The following is a 14,433-nucleotide window of genomic DNA, read 5'->3' on the forward strand; positions in this document are numbered from 1 at the left end:
TGATTTGACTAAACACAATAAAGTAGCTGCCCTGCGATTGGCTGGCGACCAGTCCAGGGTGTACCCCGCCTGTCGCCCGAAGTCAGCTGGGATAGGCTCCAGCATGCCCCCGCGACCCTAATGAGGAAGAAGCGGTATAGAAAATGGATGGATGGACAATAAAGTAGCTGTGGGGATGTTCTGTAGGGCGCATTGAGCTGGTTGAGAAATTTCAAGTCATTCCAATTTTCGGTGTCAAAATTTGGTGTACGTATTCAGAAAAATAATAGCACAGAACGCACAGTCAGGGTGCATGTTTTGACAAATTTTCATTCTTTTTCTGTGCAGTGGTTCAGGAATAGAAGAGTTATCTCGTGCTAAATTTTGACATGCCTATATGATGTCATACTATTTAATTTGGTAACGCAGCTGTCATTGTTACGTCCTTCCCTGGCATAATTCCACCTCTTCCTTCATTGTCACTTTACTCTCTTCCTTTGCTTTCTTTAGCTCACAAATCTTGCAAATGGAGATCTTGAGAAAGATGCGGCCAGCAATCTCAATAAAAGGTGGCCGGTCGGCAGGCGCAAGGTCTAATCGAGAGGTGGCAGAACGGACTATTTCACATCCGTCTATCTGACATACTGCAAAGCGAGTGACTTCTCTCTCTTCTCACTGGCAACCCCGATTCTAAAGAGGTAGGTGCTTTTTTAAAGGGTTCCTTATAGCTCTTATAGGCATTTAATGGCATAGAATAACTTCCAGATAGGAAATTCTGAACATGGGTAAATAATAAAGACCAAAGAAAATGTGTTCTGAAATTTACATTTTGATTCCTGATGATTATCCACAGCTGAGTCAGTTCTCTTTCAAGACAGAGTAATTTCATGCATCCATGCCGATCAGCATCAATGATATTTCAGCATAGTGCTCGCTTGCTCTCTTACCAAATCTTTACTTTTTCTGAATAGTCTGCATACTTCACGTAGAAATGAATGCAGACACATCCCCACACAAAGACCAGATACCGTAATTTCCGGACTATACAGTGCACCGGTATTCAAGCTGTACTCACTAAGTTTAAAGAGAAAACATATTTTTATACATGTAAGCCGCAGGTGTCCACGTCATAACATGGGATACTTGGTACACAGAAAGATTTTTGTTACTTTTGATTAAATAAATGCTTTTTTCCAAACAATGCATGTAACATGGCTATTTAATCATTAGCCTACCAAAAAAGTCATTCATTGCCGTCATTCTTCTTCTGGGAACTAAAACCACTAAACTCGACTTCTTCAGCCTCATAATTCCTTTGTCATACACTTTGTCAGTCCCTCTCTGTCTCTTTTTGGCTTGAGACAAATTAGCCATTTAGCTTGAGCTATCCTCTTCATCACGCAGTAGTCCAGCTTTCGAAACCCTTTGGATGGTTAGCGATCCGAGCAGTCCAAGCACATGATCATTCCACACTTGATCAATCTTACTAAGATGTATCAAAGATCGTTTCATAAGACCTCAAAATGTGATATTAGCATCCACTTCACTCGTCCCCGACAGTACTTCCTGAAGCTGCACTCTTGGCATCATGGGAAATGTAGTTAACCATAAATTAGCGGCATCACTGTACAAGCTAAAGGGTTCAAAGTGTGAGGAAAAAAGTAGCGGCTTATACACATTTTGTCTCTTTTCCAGAAATGCCTTTCTTCACTCTTATAAAAAGCCTTGAAATGAAAGGTTTTGAACTGAACGTTTTCACCAATTTTAAATAAGTCTCAGAGGTCCCACAATAGTCTATTGAAAGTTTCAATGTACTGTAGGCTTGATGCTAGAATTGAAACAGTTTAAAAGTGCTTTTAGTAAGCCCTGCTAGGAACACTGTGTTTTGTGTGTCCACGCCTGTCAGTGCCACTTTTACATATACACACTTGCTCTGCACTTGTCCAACGTAATAAATGCCATGCATCACATACAACAACGTAACATAATGAAGTGGGATAGGAGGACAGAAATGTTAGCAACAGTAGCATACCTACGTGCGCTACAGTGCTAACATTACAGTCACATTTTAACAGCAACGTCATGCTAGGTTAGCCTGTTCGATGGAGGAAAACAAAATGATCATACTGTAGCTAGGTATGTAGCTGACTTACGGTACGTAGCTGGCAGGCTTTATTTTAAGATGTGGGCACGTACACAGGCCAGAGGCGGTATCATGTCCATGGCGATACAAATTACTCATTATCATTAAAAAAACGTTAAAAACCACCATGACAAGTTGGTGTAGACTTTAAATTATGTTTTTTTTGTCCATTAATGATTCACACAAGAAGTCCACACAAGATCAAATTTAAGAACCAACCACATATTTACATTTATATTTATGGTTTCACAATCCCAAACATGTGACATCACAGAAATACACGTGTCTGGTCTGAACAGTCGCCAGCATCATTACAGGCTGTGAGCGAGCAGCTGACTGTGAAAGGGAGATGATAAGCAAGGCTTTGAACCATTGGAAAAACAGCCCGGCTTTAGTGTGGGGAAAACAAAAGCTCACATGCAACTTAATTATGCATGCATGCACGTTATTGTTGGCCGCGGAAAAGTCGTCATTTTAACGGCACGTCTTAAAAGTGGCAAACATGAATACGGTAAAGGCGGAGGAAATGTGTGGCAGGAAACAAATGAGAGGAAATTATACATCTTTTTTCACGAAAGAGACTAAAGTGATCCAATTCTTTATGGTTTTACACCAAAAACACATCACCAAGATATCTCCAATGATTTTTTCCCCCTTGTCAATAAAATTAAGTGAGCTGATTAATTCATCAGCACTTTTACAGGGAAGATGCTTAAAAGTTTGTGAACCGTTTTAGGATCTTGTGCATAAATTTCATAAAAAACATGATTGGACTCGGCAGAACTCTGTAGAGCGACTCTCCAGACACACATTTATGCAAAGCGAGAGGCTCCATATTGGGCTTTAGAGAGCACCATGATCAACATGTCAAAGGAAGCCCATCTCATTTGCTGCACAGACGCCACTCCACTCAAGTGTACGCACTCAGTGCAACATGTAAAATTAGGAACTTTTTCAGCTTCTTTGGCTGATTGGATTGGATTTCAATGCAAGTAATTGATTGAATCAACTCATGAAGGTTGATCAGATAAACAAGTGTTTGGTTTTGTTAGATATAAATAAGTGCCTGCAAAACCATTTCTTAGAATGACTATACAAAATGTCACTAGCGAGAGCGAAAACAAGACCTTTTGCTGTAAAAATATGTTAGCATATTTCAAAATGCCGTAAATTCAGGTGTATAAGCCGCTACTTTTTTCTCAGACTTTGAACGCTGCGGCTTATACACTGATGTGGCTAAAAACTACATTTCCCATGATGCTTGGTGTGGTCATGTTCTAATCACGTGACATCTTCTATACTTCAGAACTTCTACTATTACTAAGAGAGTCCATCATAAGGGCAAAAAAAAAAAAAGTTCAGAAAACAACCAAAGCGCGCCGAGAAGCCACCGTTCTCGGCATTTGCTAACCCTGCTGTCGCTGTCGTCGCACACAATTAAGTGAGCAACATCAATCACAGTTTTTAAAACATCTTTCTATGCACCAAATATCCCATTTTACATGTTTCTATATTTCTGAAGTATGACGTTTGAGTGTAGCTGCTGTGTGATAAGTTTAATGTCGTTTGTAAGATGACACCGTGAGTCAGACTGTTCTATTGAGTAATGACCTCCTGCAGTTTCCACTGGGTTGACAAGCTCGTTGTGAGTTTATTCATAGCTCATGATTGGCTCCTGTCGAATAAAGAGCTGACTGGTCCTCACGGACTTGTGCGTGCCGCAAAATGCCATTTTATGACGTGGATATGTGCGTCTTGTACACCGGTGCGACTTGTATAAGAACAAATCTGGTTTACCCTCTAAATTTAGTGGGTGCGGCTTGTACACCGGTGTGGCTTATACAGTGGAAATTACAGTAAATCAATAACTGAATTCATGATTATAGTAATTTTCATAATACACTAAGTCCCCTATTAACGAACATCCGACGTGCGAACATTCGGAGATATGAATACAAGCCGACTGGTCTATTTTTTCATGTGTTTTGCCTTATAAGTCCATATTTATACTGCTCCATGCTTGACCGGCAAACCCATATTTATACTGGTACATGCTTGACCAACAGAGGGTACTGTGACACTGCTAATGGGACCAACAGATACAGGAAGACAGGAAGGCTAAGAGTTTTATGATACAACCCGGACAGAGCGTGTGATTAAAGTTTATGAAGAGTTGATAGGCCTGCTTAATTCTACACCACCCACAGAACACTACCTCTTTTAGAAGAGAGTCTAATGGTGACGACCATTTGTCCTTTTTTTCAATAACTCCTCCTCCACCACAACGACTATGCTCGACCATTCCTCTTCAAAGGTAAATAACATTTGTCATTACGTATTATTATATCATTTTTATTATTGTTTTTTTCATTACTTATCCTTGTTTAATATTACTACTGCATCCAAACTCATATTTACATACATACACATATACTGTATATGTATACACTTACATGTAGTACCTATATCATTGGTAATATTACCTTTTCTACTACCTACTTAAGAACAATTCCACTTAAGAACGGTCGTCTGGAACCAATTGTGTTTGTTGGTTGGGGACTTAGTGTACATGTTTAATTTGAATTTAAAAAAATTAAAAAACCTTAAACAAGCAATAACAGTCACAATAATGAAAATAATAATATCAAAATAATAGTAAAATATGTGTATGTTATTAATAATTACCATTGATTTAGTTAAAGCATGTTTAAAATTATGATATAATTATATTATTAATAATATACATTTCTCATTTTAGTGTCTTTATTGAAAAACATTCCAAATATGGGCATTTTTAATTACTTGTCAAAATAATAAAGTTTTATAATGTGTATAATATATTATTATTTCAACATTGACGATTGCAATGAACTTTTTTTTTTTTTTTTTTGCTGAATGTTTCTTTTCTGCGTCTGTTTTCACCAGAACATATGAGAGAGAAAGCGAATGCCCACAAAGGAACCCACAAGGGCTTTTCACCCCTTTCTCTTTATTTCAGAGAAGGTTGAGGGGTGGTTGATGATTATGATGAGGTTCTCACCTTCATCATCAGCTTTATTGCCGTTTCTGATTAGCCGCCTAATGTGGTCACACGTCATTATGTTCAATCATCTTGGGAGTCCCCTGAATTATGCAGCTGAGGAGGTGTGATACAGGTGCCTGGCGAGAAGGTTTGAAGCAACAGCTAGACAAAAAGCTCTACCCAGGCTTCCAACGCCACTGTTCCGCATGAACAAGTTGAGCCCAGTGCTACCGCTTGTTGGTATTCTACGTCGCCGCCACGCTGTGAGGATCTTCTCCAGCTGTGAGTTCAATCAGTCGGGACAAATAACACGTTGGAAGTAAAATTGATTGGATGAGAGCAGGATGACACTAGCAGGAAGGGAATTAACTCAGGAGTCAGTCTCCGGCGACGATGGCATATTTCTATCTCCACCACGGAGGGAAAAAAATATGTCAAGCGTCCGACAAAACTATAGGAAGCGTTACTTATTAGCCTTAAAGGTGATGCAAAAATGGCTTTGTAATGATGTTTTCAGAAAAGAGGTCACTTGAAGAGCCTTCTTCCTCATGGACATGATATCACCTCTGCCCCTCCTGTAACGAGATAACCCCAGCCAATGTATATGCCCACCACTTCACGGAGGACAGCTTTGTAGAAAGAAAAGAAAAAGGCTTCGCTGCACATCTTAAAATAAAGCCTGGCGCTCTGCCAACTATCTGTAACCACAGACGTGGGCGCTGTTAGTTTGATCACTAAGAGCCAATTGACTAACCTAGCATGATGTTACTGTTATACAGTATGTGACTGTAATGAAATGATCAGATGTCTGAAGGGGTACGGGACTGTAAATTAAAGTTTGGGAACCACTGATAGTTGGCATCTGTTACGTTGGACACGTGCAGAGTTACAGTGTACAGTAATCGCTCATTTATCACGGTTCATTGGTTTCAGACCTGACCGTGATTAGTGAATTCGGCAAAGTAGAGCAAAGAAAACCTGTTTTTGACCTACTAAATATGTTTTTTAACATGATAGGAGCCCTCTAGACATGACCCTAATGCCCCTATAGCCACCTTTACACTTGTATTACCCAATATAGTAGACATAATAAGGGTAAATAAGACGTTTAAGACATAAATAACTTTTGCTCGTGTGAGTTTCTATTTCAAAATTCCCTAGGGGAGAAGAATGAGTGGCAGACAGGAAGTGACATCGGGGGTTCAGAGTTGAGTTTCATCCTGCCATGGGTTACGACCCCAACAATAGCCTGTGTTATTAGGAATTTTTATTAGGGATTATTGGGCCTGTTATTGACGTAGATTACTACATCAGTACTGCATATTTTGAATGCCTTATGTTTTGGTTAGCCATTTTTATGCTTGGAAACACTTAGTTCAGGTAAAAATATGTAAAAATTAGATTAAATATGCATATGTTTTGAGTAATAATAGGCCGTATTCAACCGCAAACAGCAATATTTAATTATTAATATATTTTTGAAAAACTAATGAAGCTGCGAAATTCGAACCGCAGAGTCGCAAGGGCCGACTGTATATGTGAAAAGGGAAAATCAAACACTTGTTAGCATTAAAGCTACACACACACACAAAACAGCATGTTCCCAGTAGGCCTTACTAAAAGTACATTAGAGCTGGCTCAATTCCAGCATCAAAGCTAGATTTTGGTCAACACTCTTGCAATACATTATTGTGGGACGTCTGAAGCTTATTTAAAATAGTTTAATAGAATAGAAAATGGGACTTCTAATCAGGTACAAAAGGTACAATTTGTACTCCACACCAGCAGGGGGCAGTAGATTCTCAAATATGTTCTCAGAGGGTTAAACTATGGACAAGATTTTAATATATGGCTAAAACATAGTCACTAGAATGTATTTCTAACTGTGGACCCAGTGTGTGTGTGTGTGTGTGTGTGTGTGTGTGTCTGGGGGTGGTGTCTAAATCTGGCGCATTGACAGCCCTCCTCTCTCGCTCTCTCTCTCGCCAGGGGTCATAAACATCGATTAGAATGTTTAAAGAAGCACAGGTTGGCGCCCGGAAGAGAAACACACACTTAAAAGGGCCTGATGCACACACAGCTCGCACACCTACTACTTAATTTGAAGGGAGAGGTGTATTAAGATCGATACTTGTTATAAAAAAAGAAAAATGGCTCAGGGAGTTTAAAGTGATGGAGGACAAAGGTGAAAATCTACTCCAGGCTTAAGTCTACTCGCCTATTATGGTGATTCTTTTTTTTTAATCAATAGCTATGATGTAACATTTCCTAGATAAAAGAATGATTCTTTTTGCAGCTATTACTGTTAGTGGCTCGCTTTTCAGGACTTGTTCTTGTCAGGACATAGCTTGTGCTGAAATGAAGGAATCCGATACTGCTGACCTTTGCCAGAAATGCCAGAAAATATTAGGATGTCCAATAGGGTGTACAGTATTTGTTTGCGTTTGTGTGTTGCCTGTGCTTTATTTTTTTTAACAAATACCTCACCTGGCGTCCAGTCCAGGGTTTACCCTGCCTCTCACCGGAAGTCAGCTGGGATAGGCTCCAGCATAAACCCGCAACGCTACTGAGGACAAGCGGCATAGAAAACGAATGAATGAATGATACCCCACATGGTGGCGCTGTTACTAAACTCGCAAAATACCACTCTGTTAGTCGAATTGACTCAAAATTTCTCCCACAGCTCATTGTGGCCCAAAACAACCCACTGTAACTTCAGAGTGTTTTGCCCAATCACCCTGAAATTTGGTACGCACCTTTTGGCGACTCTCGAACACATGTTTGTAAAATTTAAGCAAGATTGGTTGAAAAAACCTGGCTGTAATAGATGACATGTATCCGATGCAATAATGTACTAGTAAGGAGTGGGACAGGAGGACACAAACATGAGCAACACTAGCCTACGTTTGCCTATTCGCTGAAGAAAAACAAAATCATCAAACATGCGGCCAACTGTAATGTTGACAGAAACGCAATCCAATTATAATTTCTAATTTCCTCTCGTAAAGTTATGGAGGCGATCCAATCAGAACTACTGTCTTTGTGATTTAAGGCTGTTGCAGTTTCCAAAGCAAAAACGACACCGTATGCTGCCGTATTGTAACAAGTTGCACACAAATATATCTACGCCTGGGAGAAAGAGAATAGTAGACATAGGGACACATTTCACATTTGACGCAATGGAGAAGAAGACACCGTGTAAACCATGTGGAGCAATCATCACCGCTAAAAACAAAACTAACTTGAAGCGGCATCTGCAGTGACAAGCCAAGAGAAGTGACAGTTTGCATAATAATCTGTTATTATTTGTATGTTATGGTTACTGCTGCTTTTATGGCTGAGAAAGAGCATAGTTGCATTATAGATGCCAGGTGCTTCATGCAGAATTAATTTACTACTTCATACAGTAGTTGTACTGTACTGTGTCCTATTATTCATATAATATTATTCAACACCTGAAAGAAATACTTAAAAAAATGTAGGTAAAGTAATATAACACAAAGGTTAGTGTAAAATTAATGACTTATTGATATTCTGCATTCATTGAGAGCAGGTTTATTTTTGTCCCAAAATAAAGGTGTGTGCCCAAATACAGTGCACCTTCCTGGGCCACACTGGGTAGCTCCTGCCGCTCTATACTCTGGTTCTCCTGATAGTGGTGATGTGGTAGTAGTCATGTCATATTTGATTCGGAAAAAATCACCGGGTACAGCTGGTCAAATCCTAATTTGTCAGTCCTTACCTCCATGTGTGCACAAACTACCGTTAAATCTAAATAAAATGAGTAGATATAAAAAAGTTATTGGTGCTTTCAAGTAAACTGCCTTATTTTTTGTACGTTTTATTTTAGTTGACTAAAATTAACTAGACTGAAACTAAATCAATTTAGATGACTAAAGTAGGACTATATTTAAATACATTTTATTAAAAAAGAAAATGCTGACTGACGGATAGTTGGCAGTGCTCCGGCTTTATTTTAAGATGTGTAGTGAAGCCCTTTTTTTTGAGGGGGTTCATCTAGCTTCGGGTGCGTCAGAGGCTTTATCATGTGCATGAGGAGGGGGAATTTTCCGTTTATGGCGTCATGAAAACCTGCAACTTAAAAAATCTTGAGCGCCTCTTCTGTCAAAAGTGGAGGAACGTGAGGGGGAGGATAGCTTTTTTTTGTGGGTGCTCATAAACAGCCTGTAGGGACACATACTGTGTTACTGTTAGAACATCATAAAAAGACAGTTTTGCGTAATAGGGGGCACCATAGCTGATGTTACTCACCACATACACATGTCATTTATGCTTCTAAACACAATTGCATCATATTTCTAGCACTGTGTAGAGAACTCCACCTACTCGTCGCTGTTAATGTAGTCACTGAACCTCTCTCTCGCTCTCTCTCTCTCTCTCGCTCTCTCGCTCTCTCTCTGTCTATCCCCCGACCTCCCGCCTCTCTGAGAATCATCCTTTTCGCCTCACGTCGCTGTCCGGATCCACTTGCGCTCGCAGTCTCTCTCCACCTCTATTCCTCTGCTGCACACACACTTACACACTAACACACACATGCATGCATGCATACTATCACCCCCTTCTCCCAGTGCAGACTTATGGAGCTCGGAGATGAAGAGATGATGCTGGAGGAGCTTTAGTGGCCAATTTTGTTAACCTCAAAAAACAAACAAAAAAACTACAGCAATGTTGATGCAACAGCACGCTTTTTGTTTGCACTGTCCAGAATCGGAGCGTTTCAGCAGGATCTGAGTTCCGGCGCTCTCCTGGATCTTCTTCCCACTGAAGGATGCTCAGTTCTGAATGCAGTCAGGAATATTCCAACTACCGTTCATTTTGCTGCTGCCCTTGACAGATGACATTTTGAGGGATGTCAGGGAAATGAGTCGTCGTCTCCTGCTGGACTTCTTGAACTAGACTTGAGATTATCTAAAAAGAAGCCGACTGGGGAGTTCCCGTTTTTTTTGAGCCAGAGATCAGCTTTTCCCCATGCTTTTCTGACTTGCCCGAGCCAAAATCTTTTGGCGTCTGACTAAGAGGTAAGGCAATTGTGATTATAAGGTCCTCCGCTGTTTGTTTGTCCCAAAAGTCCTCTGAGTGTGTGTTCTGAGTGATTAGTCATGACTGGCACCGCTCCGTCCTGCTTGCTATGCATCATTCAGCGTTTGTAGCAATGAGTGTCACTGTGTGTGTCTCTGCTCGACATCCAGAGGCAGCTGACAAAACGACAGGCGCGTTTGGCTTTTGAGTGGATTTGCTCGACCAGGCTGGTTTTCACTGCGGTTTGTGGTCTTGTCTGTTGGACATATAAGTCAGCACTAAGAGCAAAGCATTTAAATTGTATTTGGGGGTTCTGTTGGCATACGTGAGGAATTTGAACTCTCTCCCGGTTTGAATTTTGCTTTGGACAACATGAACGACACACGCAATGATTACTTTTCTTCAATACACTTCATGAACAGGCGGATGGCGGTTTCCTTACCTTGAACTGGAGCTCTCTTTTTTCACCCCATTTATTTCTCCCTCACATTTACACTGTCCTCATTTTTTTCACATGACTTCATGCACTTTTACTTCTGAATTACTGAACACAAAAGGATGAAAATTTGGTAATACATGCACCCCAACTGTGTTTCCTGTGCTATTGTTTTTCAGACCAATACACCTCAAGGTGGCACTGTTATTCAAAAGCGAAGTTAGCCCCCCCGCATAAGTCTTGAAATTTCTCTCTCTCAACTAAAACCCCACTGTAACTTTAAGGTGTTTTCATGAATCACCACAAAATTTGGTATACAGTCACAATAGCATGGTTCGATTATCGCTCCAGTGCTGTATCGCGTTTTTTCAGAAATTAATTAATACACGATTGCTGTTTTGTGGTAGATAAAGGTAAACTTATTGATGTGTAGTGATATGTAATATTCTGGTCACTAGGCGGCAGTAATGATACAAAACAACCTTACAACCTTACAATGCATTACCTTAACACTGCATAAAGTCATGAAGTCACCCATGGCAAAAAAAAGGTTCTCCTCCCATTCCATGTGGAAGTGGTAAGTTTTTGGCTTCATAAGTTTAGAAGAAATAAATTCAAGACTAACTGGTTAGCTCGCTAGCTTTCGAGCACACAAGCTTGTTAGCTAGCGGCCGTCTCGAGTCCCTAAGAGTTGTGCAATGTGATGTTAACAATGACTAATAGCAGCGTAAAGGAGACTATAGGGGTGTTACTGCATGTCCACAGGGCTGCATTTATGTTAAAAAACATATTTAAGAAGTCATAAACTGGTTTTATATGCTCAAACTACGAAAATATTCTGTTTAGCAGCACAGAATCCTATGTGGCGGAAATTCATTTATCGTGGTTGAGTCTGGAACCAATTAACCACAATAAATGAGGGATGACTGGACATCTTGTCAGTCGATTTGAGCAAGATTGGTTGAAAAACATGGCCGGCATTAAGCAACTAATTGTCCTTAAGTCACTGACCATTTGTCTAATGATTAGAATACTTTGAGGATGTCGGTACTACGTGTGTTAGCTTAGTCTTCCAAAGCATTTTCAGCAGAACCTATAGGGGGCACAACAAATGGAACTTGTGTCCTAATTTTATAACAGAACTGTATCTACAGTTGTCCCTTGCTACATCTCGGTTCGAACATCGCATCTTCACTCTATCACGATTTTTCAAAACTTAATTAATAAATGATTGCTGTTTTGTAGTTGACTATAATTTTGAAAGACAAGCCATATGTACAGTAGTAGTCTGGTCACTAGGCGCCAGTAATGTTACATTGATGGGACGTGACATTATTACATTGCCTTCACACTGCATGTAGTCAGCCATGGCATGTCCAACATGTCAAAAAAAGTTCTTCCATTAAATGTGGAGGTGGTAAGTTTTTGGCTTCTTACTTTGTTCTTCTTCCCCACTCCATTTGAAACCATTTCTTAAGTTTAGAATACATAAAATGGAGGCTAACTAGTTAGCTTGGTAGAATGCTACTCTTAAAGTGGCGGCTGTCTCTTACATCTGTGCAGTGATCCCGTAGCCTGTGCAGTGTGGTGTAAACAAAGAATAATGGGAGAGTAAAGGTAACTATAGGGGTGTTATTTCATGTTTAGAGGGCTCTAATAATTGTAAAAAACATTTAGAAAGTAATTAACAGGTTTTCTATGCTGTAACTACAAAAGTATTCCATTTATTCATATTGAATCCTACTTTGCGACTGCGAAAATGTCTTCGCACGAGTCTAGGTCGTGACTGAGCGAGTAATTGCCCATAAGTCATTGACTATTTGCCTAATGATTATAAAACGTTGATGTCTGTGTTGCATACATGCTTGCATGCCTTCCAAAGCATTTTTAGCACAACTCGTCAGGGGTGCCACAAAGGTGTACCCAATTTTTTTTTCATCTCACTGTATAGCATAACACTTTCTATATAATGTGCGTGGAAATGATTAAAAGCCCCACTTTCAGTCCCAGGCTTGTTTCTCGAAACGTAACAAGCTCTCATAATGGGTTCAAGAATGTTCTGGGAATGTATCGTAATCAATCTTATCAGCATTGGACAGCTCATTTTGTAAAATGTCATTTGCGTCCACATTTGGGGCAACACACACATCTCCACACGAAGATGTGGGGTTACTCTAGGCTGCGATAAGAGGCTACACCGGTATGAAGAGCAGCCTCTTGCTGACTTATGGACAGTTGTCAGTGCACGTGTAGTGCATGTATAGCAAAGCTTTGTTTTTTAATCAAGCTGTCCTCTGTGAAGCAGTGGGATCATACGCGGGGTGGGTCAGAGGTGGTATCATGACTATGAAGAGGGAGATTTTTCCTTCATGACGACTTTCTTCTAATAAACAGGCTCTAAGGACACATATTACTGTTGTAAAATCATTAAAATGCCAACATTGCATAACAGGGGACCTTTAATTCCAAAGTATCAACCTGAAAACAGAAAAGTGAGACCACTTCAAACTGAATCCAACATGCTCCAGACGTGATATTTAATTTAAATGTCTTCTGTTGGCTTAAAGCTCCATTCAACGGTCTTTTTCCTTTCATGATACATTCCAGCACACTGATACGAAGCTATTTATTTATTTTTATGATTTGTCCTCATTGGACTTCTGTCAGTTGTTTCATGTTGCTTCACAAACAAATGAATCAAAGCGAGCTACAACAAACTGCTCGAATTTGACTAAACTAACTTAATTGCTTCAGAATGGAGAGCTTGCACAGGTTTAGTACGGATGAATGGTGGTTTGATATAGGACAGCACATACAAATGCATTTGAAGTAGAGTGGTCAGCATCTGGCAACTTTATTTACTTCTGCGTGCGCTTTAAAGTGTTGCTACGCAGCTGTTACACATGCCATACTGTTGTTTACACTGAACTCATCAGTTGGTATTAACTGTGCTGGCTGCACAGTTTTCTGCCTAATGCTGTTACAACATTGGGTCTGTTGCGGCTGTGTTGTGTAATACGCTTGCTCGTGAATGCACTTATGAATGGAGCACTCACACAAGTTCAGTATGGACAAATAGAGGCTTGGTCCTCAATGGGCAGGAATTGCTTAACCACATTAAAGGACATCACCTCAAAGTCAGTGGAGTTGATTCGCAGCCAGTCAGTGTTGTTTTGTCCTTAAACACCTTGAAGACATCAGCCTTCATCGTCCTTGACGAGGCTTAAAATACACATTAATGCAACAATTTACATTCGTTACCTCTGCCAAGCTCCAATGCACAAAAGCCACAGGTATTGTTTTGATCTCAGTTTACAAAGAACGACCCATTCAAATTCAGTCGGTGTCCGGACAAAGTCATGGTAGAGACATCTTTCCCTCGATGAACCACAGCTCTCCCAGTGCTGGCTGCACTCGTGCATTCCCAGACCGTGACCCGACCACCACTTGACCGTAGGCTTTTCTCTTGTGTTGCCATCAATTTGGACGACAGTAGCTGAGTGTGTCATTTTCAGTAGATAGTAAATCTGTACTGCTGTACAAGCTGTTTACTGACTACTCTGAAGTATATACAAGTTTGTATAATATTGTCCCTTGAGAAGACATACCATAATGCAAATGCATGCAGCAGTAGACCGAAATATGCAAGGCGTTTGATATTATTTTTACCGAAACTGTCCAGCACTTCATTACCAATATTGATAAAGTCGAGGAATGAACACATCATTGTTCTTTTACTGTGATGCCACTAAATGCATTTCACAAATAAACATTGTGCAAAAAAAGACAAATAATGCAATATGCAGTACAAGT

General features: G+C 40.1%; 1 protein-coding gene across 8 annotated transcripts in view; it reads left to right on the forward strand.

The window, feature by feature from the left end:
- The window catches only part of sgcd (sarcoglycan, delta (dystrophin-associated glycoprotein)), a 208,274-nt gene that overhangs the window by 37,351 nt on the left and 156,490 nt on the right, over positions 1 to 14,433 (forward strand). For 7 of the 8 annotated variants that reach the window (XM_054756133.1, XM_054756134.1, XM_054756135.1 and 4 more), the window contains 2 exons: positions 490 to 677; positions 9,829 to 10,183. The gene's annotated coding sequence lies outside the window, so the exon portion shown is untranslated. The remainder of the gene's footprint in view (positions 1 to 489; positions 678 to 9,828; positions 10,184 to 14,433) is intronic. The other variant, XM_054756141.1, reaches the window with a different exon arrangement.

Source organism: Dunckerocampus dactyliophorus, chromosome 16, assembly GCF_027744805.1.
Source record: "Dunckerocampus dactyliophorus isolate RoL2022-P2 chromosome 16, RoL_Ddac_1.1, whole genome shotgun sequence".
NCBI classification, from domain to species: Eukaryota; Metazoa; Chordata; class Actinopteri; order Syngnathiformes; family Syngnathidae; genus Dunckerocampus; species Dunckerocampus dactyliophorus.